The sequence below is a fragment of the Colobus angolensis genome, unplaced genomic scaffold (genome assembly GCF_000951035.1).
Source record: "Colobus angolensis palliatus isolate OR3802 unplaced genomic scaffold, Cang.pa_1.0 Scaffold4, whole genome shotgun sequence".
Classification (NCBI taxonomy): domain Eukaryota; kingdom Metazoa; phylum Chordata; class Mammalia; order Primates; family Cercopithecidae; genus Colobus; species Colobus angolensis.
The window spans coordinates 12,213,544-12,217,801 of NW_012117376.1; the positions used below are offsets into that span (position 1 = coordinate 12,213,544).

At 47.3% G+C, this 4,258-nt stretch overlaps 1 protein-coding gene across 3 annotated transcripts in view; it reads left to right on the top strand.

Moving 5' to 3' along the window:
* The window catches only part of TAF12 (TAF12 RNA polymerase II, TATA box binding protein (TBP)-associated factor, 20kDa), a 43,120-nt gene that overhangs the window by 9,913 nt on the left and 28,949 nt on the right, over positions 1 to 4,258 (top strand). The window contains exon 1 of one of the 3 annotated variants that reach the window (XM_011955511.1): positions 1,764 to 1,930. The exons of 1 other annotated variant lie outside the window; for it this stretch is intronic. The gene's annotated coding sequence lies outside the window, so the exon portion shown is untranslated. Of the gene's footprint in view, positions 1 to 1,763; positions 1,931 to 4,258 lie in introns of those variants that run through there. One more of the 3 variants, XM_011955509.1, reaches the window with a different exon arrangement.

The following is a 4,258-nucleotide window of genomic DNA, read 5'->3' on the forward strand; positions in this document are numbered from 1 at the left end:
AAAAAAAAAAAAAAAAAACACCATAATTTCACTGTTCTTCCAACACCTTCCCATTGCATACTGAATATAATCTCAAGTCCCCATCATAGTCTAGTCTAAAAGGGCCAGACTATAACAAACCCCTGCCTACCTCTCCAAACTCATTGTCTTTCCCGGTTACCAAAGCTCCAGCCAACTTGGCCATCTTGGTCCTTGAGTAAGTGTTTTCCTTACTGATGACCATGGCTCAGGCCATCAGACAGCTAGATAAGTCTGGCTTATTCCAGTATTCTCTTCTATCACCTTTTTGTGCAGTTGCTAATGGTCTGTTTCCCACTCTAGGTTGCAGACTTTCTAAGGACAAGGATAGCCACCAGTTATGTACTCAGCACATAGTAAAAGGTTTGTCACACAATGAGACTCAATAAACATTTGTTGAATGAACATATATACATTCAACCTGGATCTTAAAAAAGATGTATAGGTGTTCAACAACAAAAAGTGGTATGCCAGACCCTCAAAAGAATGGAGAGCAGTGGGAAGGAAATAAGGCTAGGAATACAGCTTGGAGCCCAATGTTCATGAGGACTTGAATCTGAGAATTTGGATTGAGTGGCAGTGTAGAGGGTGGATTGGGAACGTGGTAGGATGAGGATTAGGAAGATATAAAGACAGGGCAGGATGCTGCACCAATCTGGGCACTTTTCCTAATTTCTGCTGGCAGATACTGTGGCTCACTCTGGCCTGTCACAGCTCTTTATACATTTTTTGGTGTGTTTGTGGGTTCTTCTCCATTTTACTGTGAACCTTACAGATGCTGGAACTGGGTCTTACTTGCATACCTAACATTCCAGCACACAGTAAAAAATAACAGCAGTTCTCTCTTTTTTTGAGACAGAGTCTCGCTCTGTCACCCAGGCTGGAGTGCAATGGCGCGATCTCGGCTCACTGCAACCTCCGCCCCTCCAGGTTTAAGCAGTTCTCTGCCTCAGCCTCCGGAGTAGCTGCGATTACAGACGCGTGCCACCACGCCCGGCTAATTGTTTTGTATTTTTAGTAGAGATGGGGTTTCACCATCTTGGCAAGGCTGGTCTTGAACTCCTGACCTCGTGATCCACCCGCCTAGGCCTCCCAAAGTGCTGGGATTACAGGCGTGAGCCACATAAAAGCAATTCTCACCAAGCATTTGACAGCCGAAAAACTGAAAGCATTAGAGAATGCTACAGGACAGGCTTTGGCTTAGTAGTGAGGTCCGAGTTCAAGCTGAGGCTCTGCACTTAATAGCTAGAACTTTGCTTAATCTCTCACAGGTCTCCTCTAAATGATTAAATGGCGTAACGGAGGTAAGCGGATTAGCACAATTCCTGGCAAACAGTCAGCACTCAATTGTTATTACTGAATTGCCAGTTCACAGGCACAACCAACCGATCTGTCTCATCTCCCGGTTTCTGTGTTGCCAACTTCCTCGTTGAGGTTCAACAGGATACCTGTGGGGTAATGTGTCCCAGATGATATCCCGGTCCTGACACCATGACAAAGGCACCAACCAAAAATGGCGACCTCAAAGCCATCCGAGGGCGTCAATTACCCGTCATGCTACCGATGGATAAATAAGCAGAGTCGGGAAGAAAAGCTAGTGAAGGATTCTTAACGCCGGGGTGGAATACGCAGAGCTCGCTCATGCTGCCACTCAACTACAAGCAGTTAAAAGCGCAAGCTGCAGGCTGTAGCTACACACAGCTCAATATCGCCACCACGTGTCGAAGGGCAGTCTGCGCCTGCGCAAGCGAGGCGCGCGCCCGCCGGCCGGAAGAGCCGCGCGTTTCCGGGTTGGAGGCGGGGAGCGGTGCCGGAAGTAGTCGGGGAGGGCCGCGCAGTCGGACCGGCTGCTGAGACGAACGCTTCTCTGGGGCAGTCTCCGCATATCATGGGGAGATAGACGCTGCTGCCTGTGAGTCTTGGGCCCTGGCAGTTGAGGAACAAGAGCGGGAGGAGGGAGTCAGGACCCAGATCTACAGTAGGTCAGTGTTTGAAGGACCAGGTTGTGGACGAGACGGGGCTGTGAGGATTCAGGCTCTTGGGAAGGGACTGACAGAGGATCAGGCTCGGAGAAGACGCGGCTGTGGGGACCCGGGCTCCAAGACGGGACTTAGGGAACGGGGACGGATCTGAGTTCTCCGGCATCTGAGGGAAAGTGGTCTGAGAGGAGCAGGATTATGAGGACCCGCTCTCCTACGAGGAGAGGGTCGGAAAGGAACGGGGTGTGCAGACACGGGCTCCGGAGAGGGAAAAGTGGAGCGGTGAGGACTTGGGCTTCTAAGAGGCAGAAGCGGGACAGTGAAGACCCGGCCTCCTAAGGATTCAGAAACGGGGCAGCGAAGACTTAGGTTCCTGAGGGGCAGAAGCAGACAGAGAAAACCTGAGTTTGGAAGGGAACAGAAGCGGGCAGTGAAGACTGGGGCTTCTTTGGGGACGGGATCCGGGCTTTGAGACTCCGAGTAGCTGAGTCTCGGAACAGGGCGGTGAGGACCCAAGCTCCTAAAAGCCTTGGATCTAAGGGACCATGGATGTGAGATCAGCCTAGAAAGTAAAGGGAAAGGGTTTGGAAAAGATTTAGTGATCCATTTTTTTTCACAGTATTCCCTGAACCCAGAGAGATAAAGGACGTATTCATGGGAAGACAACTTCTCCTTCGCACTGCCTGCTTGGCTCTTGGCAGGCTTTTCTTGTGTTAGATACTCAATCTAGGAAGCCCACATGCAAACATCTTCATTTTCTGCTTCATTCTTGGGAATCAGATGTGAAGTTGAAAACAGTTGGAACTCAGTTATATACTTGATAAGTGCTTTAAATCCCATTCCACTCAACCCTGAATGAGCACAGATCTCTGCATCTCAAGTAAAAGAATGTCAGTGATGGAAGAGTCCCAAAAGATCATCTTTTAAAAACTCCTATTTTACATTTAAGGAGGCTAAGGTTCAAAGAGGTTTAGGATTACAGTGAGGCAATGGTTAGTTAGATCATAATTTTATTACAGTACCCTTCTGTGCGTAGCAAATGAGATGCTTGGTTAATGTTCCTTAAATGCTTCCAGAATCTTTGCTTTATCTTCAAACTCAGGAGGGAATTTCTTTCTTTCTTTTTTTTTTTTTTGAGACAGGTTCTCTCTCTGTTGCCCAGGCTGAAGTGCAGTGGCTCAGTCTTGGCACCGTGCACGTCAACCTCCTAGGCTCAAGCAATCTTTCCCCCTATATATACCTCCTGAGTAGCTGGAACTACAGGCATGTGCCTCCACGCCCTGCTAATTTTTAAATTTTTTGTAGAAACAGGGTCTCACTATATTGCCCAGGCTGGTCTCAAACTCCTAGGCTCAAGTGATCCTCCCACCTTGGCCTCCCAGAGTGCTGGGATTGCAGGCATGAGTCACTTACCCCCGCTTCCAGTTTTTTTTTTTTTGAGACAGAGTCACCCAGGCTGGCGTGCAGTGGCACGATCTCGGCTCACTGCAATTTCTGCTTCCCCGGTTCAAACGATTCTCCTGTCTCAGCCTCTCAAGTAGCTGGAATTACAGGTGTGTGCTACAATATCCAGCTAATTTTTGTATTTTTAGTAGAGACAGGGTTTTACCATGTTGGCCAGGCTGGTTTCGAACTCCTGACCCAAAGTGATCTGCCCACCTCAGCCTCCTAAAGTGCTGGGATTATAGACATGAGCCACCACGCCTGGCCCAGTTTTTATTACCAGTAAAAACTGGAAATTTTTACAGTTTCTGATACTTTGAGTGTTGTTACTGCATTGACATTGATACAGTAAATGTCACTTAATAATAAGGAAACCTTTATTTTTATTTTTATATTTTTGAGACAGGGTCTTGTTCTGTTGCCCACATTGGAGTGCAGTGGCATCATCATAGCTCACTGCAACCTATATTCTTGGGCTCAAGCACTCCTCCTGCCTCAGCCTCCTGGGTAGCTGGGACTACAGGTATGAGCCACTACACCCAGCTAATTTTTAAGTTTTTTTTTAGAGACGGTGTTTGGCTGTGTTGCCTAGGCTGGTGTTGAATTCTTGTCCTCAAGTGATTCTCCCACCTTGACATCCCAAAATGTTGGGATTATAGGCATGAGCCACTGCACCTGGCTGGAACCTTTAAATAAAGCTCAGTGTTCTTTTCTTTCTTTCTCTTTCTTCCTTTCTTTTCTTTCTTCTTTTCTTTCTTTTCTTTCTTTTCTTTTCTTTCTTTTCTTTCTTTTCTTTCTTTTCTTTCTTTTCTTTCTTT